The 15,566-nt window shown below is 46.2% G+C and overlaps 1 protein-coding gene across 4 annotated transcripts in view; it reads left to right on the top strand.

Annotated features, from left to right (window-relative positions):
• Positions 1–15,566, top strand: part of AUTS2 (activator of transcription and developmental regulator AUTS2) — a 669,531-nt gene that overhangs the window by 77,773 nt on the left and 576,192 nt on the right. The gene's annotated exons all lie outside the window — the stretch shown is intronic.

The raw sequence follows: 15,566 nt of genomic DNA, 5'->3' as shown, positions 1-15,566 counted from the left end.
GCTGTGAATGCTGCGGGTTGCAAACGTGCCTCCTGCACAGATCACGTTCACAACCAGAGGTATGACTGTATTTTAATCTCTTAACAGTCAGCTTGTTGTCAGTCGCATTTGGCCCCTCAAGAGCATCACAGTGCTAGCTCCCAGGTTGTAGAAAGCTACACACCCAAGAAAACACACCCTGAACCCTCAGGTTCTCTGTAGGAAGGCTGCAAAATGGGACTCTGAGCTTCCTATGAACTTGCAGTCCTGGCACCAATGGGAGGGCCTGATGGAGCCCGTTGCAGCCATGGGTGGGCCCGACGGGGACCCCTTGGCTGTGGAATATTGAGGGGGCCCGGCCACCTCATCAATTTTTTTGGGGGGGCTCCCTCCCGGCCTCCCCACAGATGGCGCTCCTGGACAGTAGATATGACACCTGGCTAATATTCAAGTTGAGGTCTCTCCATAGAGCAGGTACCCTGATACCAAAATCCTGATGTCTATGTTGTACAGTATGTACCTCCTGATGAGACGGCATCTGCAGGAGGCCGTCATCTACAGAGTGGCTGGGAATATAAGGGGTCAGGTGATCTTTCAGGTACCCCAATCCTAAGCTGTATAGGGCTTTGTACACCCAAACCAGTGGCTTGATCTTAGCCAGGTAGCTGTTTTCACCTGTGAAGTGCCTTTGTTGATTCATCTCAGTTTAGTTGGGTCAGAGACCTCAGAAGAACAGGAAAAGGCAGGGAAGGAGAGAGGAGGGGATCTGTAAATGAGTCATTGGACTTGGAGGCATTGCTGCTCATGTTTCAGTCATTAAATTGCTGACTCTCAGAGGCTTGTGCAACACAGGGCTTTAATGATGTTAAAGTGATTTCTTTCTTCCTTCCCTTTTGCCATTTTAATTGTATAAAGGATCCAGCACGAACAATCAGCTTTGCTGAGAAACCTCTTAGGTAAAATTAGCTTATGAATAAGCGGGTTGTTACACTCCCAGTTCTGGTGGTAAAAGAAGGCTTAATAATAAAGGTCTTGATTGTGCTAGGGAGCTAACAAGATCCTTAAAAAACAAAACAAAAACCAAACAAACCTAAAGTGAGCTACACTAGCATTCAGGGAAAAATATATGTACCTAACAGAGGAAGTTGTCTTGACAAGAGAGACTGGAAGTCTGTCTGGACCACTGAGAATGTCTTGACATGATCCAGGCTGCAAGAAAACTCATCAGTGTCTTGAATTTGGTTAAGAAGGTTGATAAAACTTTGGGAAGTCACCTGAATTCTTAAGAGTTGCACAGAAGAAAGAATGTCCACTCTTTGTAGCTGTTCCTGCCATGTTGATGAGAGTCACTAGATGAGAGCCAGTGTGGTGTAGTGGTTAAGAGCGGTAGTCTCGTAATCTGGGGAACCGGGTTCACGTCTCCGCTCCTCCGCATGCAGCTGCTGGGTGACCTTGGACTAGTCACACTTCTCTGAAGTCTCTCAGCCCCACTCACCTCACAGAGTGTTTGTTGTGGGGGAGGAAGGGAAAGGAGAATGATCAGTGGCGTAGCGTGGGGGGTGCAGGGGGGGCGGGCCACACCGGGCGCAACATCTGGGGTTAGGGCAAATCCATGGGTTAGGGGGCGCAAATCCACGGGTTAGGGGGTGCAAATTACTTGCCTTGCCCCGGGTGCTGACAACCCACGCTACGCCACTGAGAATGATAGCTGCTTTGAGACTCTTTAAAGGGAGTGAAAGGCAGGATATCAAATCCAAACTCTTCTTCTTCTTCTTCTTCTTAGATGACATGTCTATTGTGATGCTTAAATTATGCCTCTGAATACATGTTGCTCTGAATACATGTTGCTCTGGAGTGGAGAGGACTCCTGTCCAGGTTGAAGGCTTCCCACAGGTATCTGGTTGGCCACTGTGAGAAGAGGATGTTGGATTAAATGAGCCATTGGCGTGGTCCAGCAGGGTTGTCTTATGTTCTTATGAACTCCAGTGTCCAGAAGTAAACTATCTGGGAACACCAGTTGCTGAGAGGGTGGCATCTTATATGAACACACAAAAATGGCTGACACGGTATGAGAACATTGCTCTATGTAGCTCAGAACCATATGCATGGATGGGTAGCGACTCTAGAAATGAGTATTTTCCAATTGCATTTGGCAATGGCAATGGTGATAATGATTTATTATTTATTGAATGTATATGCCGCCCTTCATTTGAAGATCACAGGGCAGTTTGCAACATAAAAATACAAAACGAAAACATAACCCCCTCCTGTAATATTGCATAACCGCCATCACCACCACAAAAAAAGATGTCAGGCATTGAATCTCCTGCCCACAATCCACACTCCCTACCACTAAATGGTCAGCTTAACAATCAGTCCCTTTTCCCAGGGGAACTCTGGGAATTGAAGCTTGGGGGCACGGGAATAGAACTCTCAATACCCTTACAAAATTGCAGTTCTCAGAATTCTTCGGCAGAAGCCAAGATTGCTTAAAGTGGTATCATAGTGTGAATGTTGCCGAATTCCAGTTCTGTCTTTATCATCCTCCCTGCTGAGTCTTATAAGGGCGTCACTGAGATTAAGGAACAGAACGTTGACCCCCAGTGCCACTGCCTGGACTGGATGTAGGTAGGCAGGCAGGCAGGTGGAGAGTAGACTGAGCTTGGTGGGGCATTGCCCACTTTGCCCTAATGCACCAGCCACTCCTGTGCCTATTGGCATTGTGTCTGCATTGTTCTGGAGTCTTGCATGAAGGAACAGCTGCATTTTCTGCTTTTTGTCTTCCATTTTGAGCAGGGCCTGTTGCCAAGTGAAATGGCTGGCTGACTTGGTTTGTATGCCAGTTCTGATACCACCCTGTACATCCCATGCTCTTTGATCTGTAACAACAGCCTCCAAGTGTTTTCATCGCTGATTTGCTTTCAGGGAGGTGTACAAATCTCCTCATTACATCTGCTAGTTTGTGAATTTGCAGGCACAAACATCTCGAAATGCAAACTTATTACTTGGCTACCCTTGCATGCAAATTTCAAATTTAATATCGTGCTGCAAGGTCTGTTCATTTTTATGCAAATTCATGGAGGAGATTATATTTTGCTGTTGTAAATTAGAAACTACAGCAGGTTATATGGGTTGTGCATGGGGGGGGGGAACGGGTTTTTTTTTTTTTTGTTTAAAATCATTTGAACAAAACACAGAGAAGAAAGGGCTTGAATAGCAAACACCATTTATAGCAGATCATGCTTGGTGCCAAAAGAAGAAACAAGGATTGTTGCAAATGCCTATGAGAATGCCTTGCCTAGTTTCCCTAAACTAGCAGAAAGCCAGTGATTTAAAAGAACATTGAGTTGGGTTATAGAGAAGCAAAATCTGCTTGGCAAAAGGACTGCTAGTGCCCTGTGCATGGTTCCCAGTACTTTGCTCTGGAGGGTGAGATTGACTTATTTGTAAAGTCGCCATTCTAAACCAAAACAGCGGCTCTTCAAAATTTGCACTTCTCCGAATTTTGCAATGCAGTTGTCTAGCCAAGTACAGTAGTACCTCAGTTTTTGAATATAACAACAACAACAACTTGTTATTTCTACCTCGTCCATCTGGCTGAATTTCCCCAGTCACTCTAGGTGGCTTTCAACAGAACATTAAAAACAGAATAAAACTTCAAACAAGTCTCAGAAGTCAAACGTTTTGGTTTTCGAACGCCGAAAACCCGAAAGTAAATGCTTCCATTTTTGAACGCACCTCGGAAGTTGAACGGCTTCTGCTGAGTGTTTCTCAATTTTCTCAATTAAATTTGCAGACCACCCTTTGCGCCTCAGTTTTTTAAAGTTTCAGAAGTTGAACGGTCTTCTGGAACAGATTACGTTTGAGAACTGAGGTAACACTGTAATGTGTACAAAAATGCATATGCTATGGCAAAGTGTGCAAAAAATGCATCTATTCATGAAAGTAACATAAAAATGCATTCTATTAGAGAAATCGCTTTGCAAAAATGTGCGCATTAGGCACAACTGCATACAAAAATGCGTTCTAGGAGAAATTCACTGGGCACTTTTACAGACTCCACTTGTGGCCCTGCAGCAAAAAGGTGGAAGGAAGCCTTCCTGTTTGCAATGAGAGCTAAGGGGATGCGAACCTGAAGTACGCACCAAAGCCCTACCAGCATTGACCCAGATGTGCACACCAAGTCTAAATGGCACCCCAAGGTCCTCCAAAGCCAAGCCAGCATTGGGCAACCCAGGAGTGCCCTTAACCCAGCAATGCCACTGATATCTACTCCTCCAGATGCACAAACTATATTTCCTGCTTAGGCCAAAAGCAGAAAAACTTCCATCATTATGAAGTAGGTGAAAAAGGAAGCCCAAGGCCAGTCAGGGACTCCCCTCAAAAAATTCCTATTCTAGCCCTAAACAAGCGTTAAGATAGGGTTGCCATATTTTAAAAAGTGAAAATCCAGACACGAAAGTTGTTGAGCTTATTTGTGTTGGTTTTCTTTCTTCTTTTTGCCAAAGTTGTTGAGCAACTTAGCCATATGTTCGGATTTCCCAGGATATTTCAGTGATTTCTGCCTGGGCAATGCTTAAGGGAGCTGAATAGCGGCTATGTCCGGGAAATTCTGGCATCCCTGGTTAAGAAGCTCATACTGCATAGGTGTCAGGGACCATGCTGAGGAGGGCTGCACTGAGGAGGAATGCTGGGAGTTTTCCCCTTTCCCTCTCCCTGCTCCTGATCAGGATCCTGAATCTTCTCAGGAGCAGGAGGACAGTATAGATTTGAAACAGTGGTTTGCAGAGGGACATAGTTCAGAAGGCAGGAGCTGGGAAGTACTGGGTGGGAAACAGCTAGGAGGAGAAGCACTGGAAGAGAGTTAACAGACTCACTTTCTCTGGAAAGCGTTCATCTGCTCAACCCAAGGTCAAGAAGAGCAGATAAGGTGGCAGCACACAAAGCACAGTGGTTACGAGATCAAGTTACAAGACACGGTAGTGATGTGGATGACCAGGGAGGAAGTGGGTGAAACCCTTATTTGGGAGCACCTTCATTCCTAGGATATGGATTATTTCTTCTCTTCCTGTGATCGTTAGAGTTTCAAACTGGTAAGAAGACTCCTTTCTCTTTGTTCTGCTTATCTACTGCCAAAGGGGGGGGAGGAAGCCAGTTCCCTGAAGCCTGACAATAGGGAAGGTGGAGAGTTTGGGGAGGAGCCAGCTAATAAACTTGGTCTCTCTCTCCTCCAGTCTGATTGGCTCCCCACAACCACGTGGTCGTCCTCAACTTCTACCATGAGATAAACCATCCCAGGTCTTCTTCAAAGGGGAGCTGGGGGTGGCAAAGGAACTCCCCTTTGAAGGTGGAAGCAGCATTCCAAAAAGGCTCTTTCCTTTTGCAGATGAGGGGGTGTATTTTTGCAGTGTTCCCAGCTGTGGAAGGAGGTCCATAGAAAGAGATGTAGTCTCTCGTCTGCCCTTCAAATGATCTGAACATGCATCATGTCTGGAGCTTGTCAACACAACCTCATTCCCCACGTTTGCTCTGTCCACAGTGAAAGTCTGAAAGGGATTCATGTGTAATGACGTAATTAGAGCATGGAGTAGCCAGCTAATTTTTGAACATGAGGGGAAAATATCTTGATATTCTTTTTTAAAAAAACAATGGGAAAAGGCAAATGCATTCCACGTGAATTCAAATGACAAGAACGTAAGATCAGAATGAACAAAGAACAATATCAAATACGCAAATATATAAACATGCACATATGATTACAAATTTCTCCACATATATTCATATTTAGAATATGTATAAGAGACTGGAAAGGTTAACTATTCATGTGCAATGTAAAATTCTTTCACACTGCTGCGTAGTCTTCCAGTTTGGTTTGTACTCCTAAAGTGCACAAATAATGAGAGAGGCCACCTCTGCCCCATACATTTATTCCCAGAGTGGTTAATCAATCAATCCCTGGGAATTGCAGCTCTGTGAGGGAAATAGTGATATTACAGCCGGTCTCAGAACCTTCAACAAACTACAGTTCCCATCATCCTTCGAAGAAAGCCTTGACTGTTTAAAGTGGCAGGATACAGCTTAGAATGAATTGTGTTAGTGAGGCCTAATTTACTCAGAAATTGCTGTGAATAACACTTTTGTCCCAGCTCTCTAAAATAAATGCTAATGCGTCGTTCCATGCCTGCGAAATAGCTCAGTGTGCTGCCATCAAATAAATCATTATGGGTTTACAAAGAGCAACAGCACTTTCTCCATCCAATAAAGATAATAAAAGTAAGCTCTGTCTCTTAAAGGTAAAGGGACCCCTGACCATTAGGTCCAGTCATGACCAACTCTGGTGTTGCGGCGCTCATCTCGCTTTACTGGCCAAGGGAGCCGGCGTACAGCTTCCGGGTCATGTGGCCAGCATGACTGAGCCGCTTCTGGCGAGCCAGAGCAGCGCACGGTAACGCCGTTTACCTTCCTGCAAGAGCGGTACCTATTTATCTACTTGCACTTTCACCTGCTTTCGAACTGCTAGGTTGGCAGGAGCAGGGACTGAGCAATGGGAGCTCACCCCATTGCGGGGATTCGAACTGCCGACCTTCAGATTGGCAAGTCCTAGGCTCTGTGGTTTAACCCACAGCACCACCCGCGTCCCTTGCTCTGTCTCTTTTGGGAACATTAATATTTGTGACCACTTGTCCCCAAAAGGATTTTACGGCTAGACAGATTTAACAGATGCCCCAGTGAATGCCTCTTTCGTTGCAACAACAACAACATGGTGACTATGGGCTTGTCCACACTCTCACTTGTCTCATATCTAGAAAGCAGAGGTCTGAGTAGTTTTCTCTTTGTACCACTCCTTTCCCAAGGAAAGCCCTCTCTATCGTGCTAACCCTGAGCAAGCATCAATCTGGAGAAAACCCAATTGCCACTTGTCCCGGTTGAGTGCTGAAGAGTGGTTTTTCCCCAGCGGGGGAAGGAAGTGGGACAATAAGAAGTGTGGGCAAGCCCTATGATGCACAGACGGCTAACCACATTCAAAAGAACGGGTATAAACATTGCTGCAGGCAGGCTCTCCATTTCTTCAATAGAAACCATGCGGTGCAGCAGGGCAGCAATATATATATATAGTGCTGAAAAGAGGAAATTGGTTTCTGTGGGTAAATTTGGACACGATAAAGAATGTTTCTGGGGTCCTTCCTGGTTAACAAAGAATTTGTCATGTGTGAAAATTTAATTAAAAAGTGGTTAGACTCTAGTGAGCCTATACGTTCAGTAGAAAATGAATATTTTCTCCTTCTTTCCGGGTCCACAATCTTATTAGAGAATGTTTTGTAGGGGCATATTGTTTCAATGGTTGTTTGGTTGGTTTTAACTATTCACATCCCCGAAAGCCAAGAGCACTTAATAACTACACACACAGTTGGTTTAAAAAAGAAAGAAAGAAAGAAGAGGTTGTGTTGCCAACATTTGTCTAAAGCAGCCTTCTCTAACCTGGTCTCCCCCAGATATTTGTACTGCAATGACTCCCATTACTCCTGGCCAGGCTGGGCCTGATAGGGGCTGCAGTCAACCAAGGTCTCTATAAATGTCTGTGTCTGTACCAAGTTAATCATCAGAGGTCCTTTTGCCATCTGAAGTATGGCAACTGGCTACCAGTGAAAAGGCTTTCAAGGTGGGTATGCCCCAATTGCACAATGTTCTCTAGAACAGCTCCCCAAACACTTCTGACTCTGATGAACTGAAGCTTTCATGATTAAAGGCTGCCTCTGGAACAGTGGTCAGCAACCTTTTTAAGCCGTGGGCTGGTCCACCACCCCTCAGACCATGTGGTGGGTTGGACTATTTTTTTGGGGGGGGAATGAACAAATTCCTATGCCCCACAAATAACCCAGAGATGCATTTTAAATAAAAGGACACATTCTACTCATGTAAAAACACCCTGATTCCCGGACCGTCCGCGGGCCGGATTGAGAAGGCGATTGGGCCGCATCCAACCCCCAGGTCTTAGGTTGCCTACCCCTGCTCTAGAAGCATCACAGTCCAACATGAGATGTGCCCTTATCTCCCATACCTCCCTAGGAACAAATTCCACAATCATGAGATTTCTTGCCATGTTAAGCCATAATGTATACTCTCCAAGTGTCCTAAAGGACCTGGAATTCTGAAAGCCATCCTGGCTTCTGATTTGATCCCGGAATGTCTCTATTTCCCCCATCAGTGCCACTGCCGTTGAGCTGGGGTTTGTGTGGGTGAGCATGAGTCAGTGCTTGTCTTGAGCGACGGTGGCAGCAGCTGCAGTGGCAGCTGCAAGGGAGCACCGTGTTGCCTCACCATGGATGCTGCTGCTGGCCTCCCCTCTTGGGCAGCTCGTAGCAGCTGCTGGAGAGCAGGTGAGGAGTAGGAGAGGCTGCCACTATCACCGAGACCCAGCCTCACGTGACGCACCGGCTCCAAGGTGCAGGCAGGGAGCAGGGTAGTGGAAATGCTCTACGGGGTGGAAGAGGACAAAAATGGGTCAAGGAGGGTCAATTTGGTGATGGTGGGGAGTTAGAAATGTCCCTATGTTCATGTGAGAAATGTTGGAGGGTATGCATAATGTGAGTAGGTGTCCGGCAGAGACACATGCCCAACTGGCATGTTCTCTCCCTCCTGATCGTTCGTTTGGGAGATTCAAAATCTTTCTCCAGCCCAAACATCACAGCAACTGATACCTCAGAGGCATCATCAGGATCAGCAAAGTATAGGCAGTCAGCGTACAGCGTACAGACTCAGTAGCACAGCTTTTTGGCTAAACTACGTTTATTTACACATATACGCTTGGAGCATCGTAACTCAGCTCCTTCCTCTTCAGCATCAGACAGCAAAAAGAAAACAAAGGACAAAAGTCCTACATCACGGAAACACAGTAATAAAAACATCCTGTCTCTGTCACTTCCCACAATGTGGAATAAAAACATACACCGCCATGTGGTAAAACCAATCCCATGACTGCAACATGGGAAAAGAATCCTAACACCCTGACCTTTGGCCAGGGATGAGTCTCAATCGGATACGCATGCCGTATGTAAGAACGTAAAAATGGCCTTCTGGATCAGCCTAGTGGCCTATCTAGTCTCACATTCTGTTCTCATAGTGTCCACCTAGATGCCTGTGGGAAGCCTTCAAGCAGGTCCTGAGTGCTACAACGCTCTTTCCTCCTGTGGCTTCCAGCAACAGGTATTCAGAACACTGCCTCAGGGTTAGCAGCCACTCATGGCGTTAATCTCCCTGAAAACATTTTCAGCCTATGTTCTTCTTCCTTAGGGATATTTGCTTAAGCAAGATATAAGAAGAGCCTTTCTGGATCAAAGACAAGAGTTCGTCTAGCTCAGCGTCCTGCTTCCCAAAGTGCTCAGCCAGCAACACAACAAGGAGAGCATCAAGGCAATAACTTTTCCCCACTGTTGCTCACCACCCCCTGGTAGCAACAGGGAAGGACCATACACCAGTGGCAGAGCAGCTGTTCTGTATGTCAGATATCCTGGGTTCAACCCCCAGGTTCTCCAAGTAGGGTTGAGAAGGACTTCTATCTGAAATCTAGAAGAGTCACTACCTGCCAGTATAGGCAAGGGTTCAGGAGCCTGTGAACTTTCTGATATTGCTGGACTCAGGCTTCTGTCACCCCTGATAACTGGCCATGGGGTTGATAGGATCTGGAATCTATCAAAATCTGAAAGGCCACACATATTTTCCCTACCCCTGTTTAATATAATATTGAGTTAGGTGCGCTGTGGAGAGCAGTGAAGTCCTAGACTTGCATCCAAAATATTCTAGGTTCAACCCCCTGTTGTTGTCAGTAAAAAGGATGGATGGTTTTAAAAAATGTATTAATTTACCCCACCTCACTCCAGAGGCATACCATGGGGGGCAGGGGGGGGGCAAAGCCCCAGGCACCTATTTTTTCAGGGGCACAGTCAGGCACCCACACAACTGTTATGGAGCCCTGGCAGCTGAGAAAGGGTGGAAGGTGGGTTGGTCTAGTGGGCAGGTGGATCGAGGCAGCATGCAAGGAGCCTGTTGGAGGTGTCACCCCCCTGGTTCATGCCCCCATCCCAGCTGCCCAGTCCACCAGAAGGATGCAACACTTGCCTTGCCTTGCCCTGGGCTTCAGCAACCCACGCTATGCTGCTTCCTCACTCTTCAACCAAAAGGGCTCCCAGCGCAGTACACATACTGTCAATTAAAACAAGACAGTCCTTTCCTGCAGGTTTACAATCTAAACTAACATGACACACAAGGAGAAAGGGACAAGGAGGGTAGAGGTGGGGAAGCAAACACACACATTAAATTGTTCCATAGTAGTTCTGTGTGACCTGTGGCTCATCTGTGTTGGGAATACAATATCCTCAGGGTTTTCTGTTATCTCCCTACCTTAAGAATCTGACGGTCCCAAACTATTGCCATCTGCTTTTCTAAAGCCAGATTAAATGTCTTCCCATCTGAAGTGTTGAGTGGAAGATTGGCTGGCATCCCATACCAAGCTAGGCTGTGCCCATGTTCCCAGGATGTTGAATGTAGGGAACACAGTTTATTACACTGTGTGGTTTGTATAAACGGGTTAGACAGCATCTAATCCAAACCAATATTAACAACACAACCTGGAGTTGCCGACTCACTTTATGTGTAGGTTCTCCTTGAGGATAAGACTGATAACTATTACACTGGCTGTAGCTAAATGTCTCTAAGAGGCAGAAATCAGTATCTACAGGCTAAAGCTCTTTGGTTGGCTAGCAAGGCCGCTCCTCCGTGTTAATAGTTGTCGATATATACCATCGTTGTACTGTGCATTTTGGGTTTATGGACCACAATAAAGCTGTATATATGTAGTTCTTATAATGAGCAGCTAGCATAGAAACATTTCAGGGGCAGGAGGTGTCGGATGGAGTTGGCCTTTCTGCAAACATAGCAGGTGGCTGAGGAAAGGGAATCTCTGGCAGCCAGGAGACACCCAGTGTAAGCAATACTGAGGTCAATGGACCAATGGTCTGATTTGGGACAAGCAACAGTGTATACTTTGCACCAAAAAACCCAACAGGTTCAATGTTCAGCATCTCCCAGTAGGGCTGGAAAGGCTCCCGTCCAAAACTCTGGAAAGTTGCTGTCAGTCAGGGTCGGCCAACAGTCTGACTCATTATAAAGTAGCTTCCAATAATAATGATAATAATTTATTATTTATACCCCGCCCATCTGGCTGGGCTTCCCCAGCCACTCTGGGCAGCTTCCAACAAAATATTAAAATACAGTAATGCCTCAAACATTAAAAGCTTCCCTAAACAGGGCTGCCTTCAGATGTCTTCTAAAAGTCTGGTAGTTGTTGTTCTCTTTAACATCCGATGGGAGGGCGTTCCACAGGGCGGGTGCCACTACTGAGAAGGCCCTCTGCCTGGTTCCCTGTAACTTGGCTTCTCGCAGTGAGGGAGCTGCCAGAAGGCCCTCGGTGCTGGACCTCAGTGTCCGGGTAGAACGATGGGGGTGGAGACGCTCCTTCAGATATACTGGACCAAGGCTGTTTAGGGCTTTAAAGGTCAGCACCAACACTTTGAATTGTGCTCGGAATTGTCCTAGCCTGATGTTCAACGGCATACTGCCTCTGCTCTCAAGATATTCTGCTTTGCCACCCGATTTGTGTGCTAACCGTGATGAAAAAGAAAAGGTCTCTCGCATAATCTTATTATGATAATAATCTCAAGCAGACGCCCCACTCCCCATGCTTGTCGGCAGACAAACAGAGCCACAAAATGGAATGCAAGTGTTGGGTGATGTCTGCGGGAGTTTGTTTATGACACAAGATAACTTGAGAAAGACCCCCTTCCCGTGCTAGCAAATGAAGTATAAAGATTGACTTGTTTAAGCGGAGGAATAATGCATACTTTTAAAAATGTGTCAGCTTTTAAAGGAAGGTTGATGAAGTGGGTTCTTTGTACCCCTGGACTGTGTGTTATTTTCTCTTTTTTGGCTCTGACACAGCAGGAGGAAGTTTCATATCCACAAGCATTGGGGGTGGGGGCAGACTTAGCCTTGCAGGAACGTGTGTGTGAGTGTGTGGGTTACTCAATCACAGTAGCATATCATCCAGACCTGGGGTGGGAAAGCTTTTTCATACTGAGGGCAGCATTCCTTTCTGGGGAACTTTCTGTGAGCTGCATGGCAAGGGAGAAAAGCATGAGGAGCAATCAATGCAAATTTTACCATCGTACAGTAGGCTAGTTTTATATAACCTCCACCCAGACAAGCAAGATGCACGAGCAAAGTTCCAGGACACATTCCAGCCAGGCACAGACACTTGTGAAGGTTGCAAAGCAGATGAGGGGTGATGGCCTGGGAAAGAGGTGGTGGCCTGGGGAGAGTTTGAGGACCAGATGGAAAAGACTGGAGGGCCACATTTAGCCTGAGGCTCCCCATCTCTCTTGAAGGTACAGAAATGCTGTATGTGTAATCATCCCAAAGTGCCATCAATATGCTTGATACTTTTACAAGGTAAAGGGACCATTAGGTCCAGTCGTGGCTGACTCTGGGGTTGCGGCGCTCATCTCGCTTTATTGGCCGAGGGAGCCGGTGTACAGCTTCCGGGTCATGTGGCCAGCATGACTAAGCAGCTTCTGGCGAACCAGAGCAGCGCATGGAAACGCCATTTACCTTCCTGCCGGAGTGGTACCTATTTATCTACTTGCACTTTGATGTGCTTTCGAACTGCTAGGTTGGCAGGAGCAGGGACTGAACAATGGGAGCTCACCCTGTTGCCGGTATTCGAACCGCGACCTTCTGATTGGCAAGTCGTAGGCTCTGTGGTTTAACCCACAGCACAGGGCACAAAAAGAGTTGCCCCAGCTTACGAACTCTGATATAGGAGATGGAAGAGGAGAGGAGGAGGCAGAGATAAACAAGGATAGAGCATGTGATTATTTCAGGCAGCAATCCTATACAGTGGTACCTCGGCTTACAGACACTTCTGGTTACAGAAGCTTCAGGTTACAGACTCCGCTATCCCAGAAATAGTACCTCGGGTTAGGAACTTTGCTTCAGGATGAGAACAGAAATTGTGCGGTGGCAGCGGGAGGCCCCATTAGCTAAAGTGGTGCTTCAGGTTAAGAACAGTTTTAGGTTAAGAACGGATCTCCTGAACGAATTAAGTTCTTAACGTGAGGTACCACTGTACACACTTACCTGGCAGTCAGACCAACTGGACTCAATGGAGTACAGTCCTATACATGCTAACTCAGAAGTACCACCCATTGAGCTCATTGGGGTGGTTATAGGTGACCCGGCTTTCAATGTTTTTTTGGGGGGCAGATATTGGGGTGGTTATAGACAATTCTACTTTTGACACTGTTTTGCTGACAGACATAAAGCTTCATTTCCAATTGGTGCATAGCTTCCTGCTGAAATCCTGTAACTTTGTAAACTTTCAAGCTACATAAGTTGTTTTGTTTTTGTCCCGTTTTGGTTGGCTAGAATGCAAGAGTGCTCCTCCAGGCAGTAATAACGCAGTAAAGTAGCTGATGCATCACAGACCAATTAATGACAGTCAAAGACCTCAAAGACCACCACTTTCCATATGAACCTACCCGGACCCTGGGATCATCTTCTCAGGACCTTCTTAGTGTGACTCCACCAAAAGAGGTCCAGAGGGTGGCAACATGAGAACAGGGCCTTTTCCGCAGTGGCTCCCCGTTTGTGGAATGCTCTGCCCAGGGAGGTTCGCCTGGTGCCTTCATTATAAACCTTTAGATGCCAGGCAAAAACATTCCTCTTTAACCAGGCCTTGGCTGGTTGACATCTGATGCCCTTTTAAAATGTGTTGGGGAGGTGAGAATTTTTGGGTTGTTCTTGTTTTTATTTTTGTTACGTATTTTGTGCTTTTATGTTGTGAACCGCCCTGAGACCTGCGGGTATAGGGCAGTACACAAATTTTAATAATAATAATAATAATAATAATAATAATAATAATAATAATAATAATTGCATCAATGACATATTGCAGAATGAATTTGCAAAAAAAGTGCCAAGTCTAGAGGGGCCTCCTACAAGGGTCTTGTTGCTTGTAGTAGTAATAGTTGGCTTGCCGTAGGTCAGGAAAATTCCTGACATGTCCTAGTTTTCAGGTGTAAAAATGGTGTCAGGGAAAATGTCAGGGGAAACCCAGATGTATGGCAATGCGATGGAAAAAACAGTGGAAACAGCTAAAAAAAAAAGCGCTCAACAATTTGGGTTTGCTCCCAAATGGTGGGTTTCTTTTTGAGGTATGGCAGCCCTAAGTAATAATAAATTGCAGTCGTGGTTTCACGTTCTGTGAGATATACCCATCATCACAAGTGACGATCCCACTATTATTTCTGTGGGCACTTAACTCTGCGATGAAAGAGAGACGATTGTTTTCAGGAGTGTCTCTCAATTTAATTCCAATTCACATCTCGCATGTGTAAACACATCACAGGCCTAAATGGAGTCGTTCTCCCAAGGGAGCTGACTGCACAAAGAGACACCTTTAAGCTGCATCTTTCTTTCTTTTCTTTTTTTTGCCACTTTGGGCTACAATGCCCACACCGCCCAGGCAATTCTTCTGGAAGCTGCGAAGATCCCTCGGCCCCCTTTCAAAATGCTGGACGGCAATTTCTCCTGAAGTGCCGTGAAGTGGCAAGACAGTTGATTTGTGTAACAATGTAATAAGAGCCTGGAGTATCCAACATGAGTGCCTGGAATCACCCAGCAGTGATGCGGGGTAGCCAAAATGCCAATCACGGCCTCATAGCTGCTGCTGAGAGCGGGTCCTTGTGCAGCGGAAGGCGTTCCCATGGCAACGGCGGGATTGAAGGGGAGGAAGCGATTGACAAATAGGTTACCGTGGGGGGGGGGGCACTTCATCACCTCTGCCTCAGAAGCAATTGAGACGCGGCACTTTTCTGGTTTAAGCTGGCTTTACGTCTGGAGAGACAGCGTTAAAATAACCACAGGTTCACGTGTGTCTGTTTTATTTTTTAAAGTGTTAGGTACACACACAGAGACTGCTGGAATCCTGCTCACAAATGGGCCCCACCCTCAGCCATTCCTCACCTGCCTGCCTATGTTATTTAGAAACAGGTAACACTGCCTGTCTCCTTATCCCCAGCTCTGTTCTTGTAGAAATCAGCAGGGAGAAGAAGGATGGAAACCAAACCAGAATTAGCTGGCTCCGTTGAATATTGTTTCCAGACCGCAAAGTTGGGGCAAAGATGTCAGGAACAAAGTAGGGAAGAGATCTTACTGGTGGTGACAATGTCACCTGAGTCTGCAAGTGCACTTTTGGTTTTTTTATGAACAAGATTCCAGAGTGAGGGCATAAATAGCGCCCTCACTCTGATCTGGCTCCGTAATGATGCTGCACGAGTCTAAAGCCAAATGAGAGGGAGGTCAAAGCTGAGGGTTTTTTGTTTTTTAAACAATGGTTTCCAGGAGCTAGCCGCAAACATGATTGTTGATGGTGAAAGAACAGTGGAACACACGATGATGATGAAAAAGACGAGTTGGGGAAAGGGCAGTTCTCATCTCCTGACATCCCCGCTTGCGAACCAAGAAAGTTCTGA

This window comes from Podarcis filfolensis, assembly GCF_964270895.1.
Source record: "Podarcis filfolensis genome assembly, chromosome: 15".
Lineage (NCBI taxonomy): Eukaryota > Metazoa > Chordata > Lepidosauria > Squamata > Lacertidae > Podarcis > Podarcis filfolensis.
Note: the sequence above shows the minus strand (reverse complement) of the source record. Positions and strands in the feature narration are given on the sequence as shown.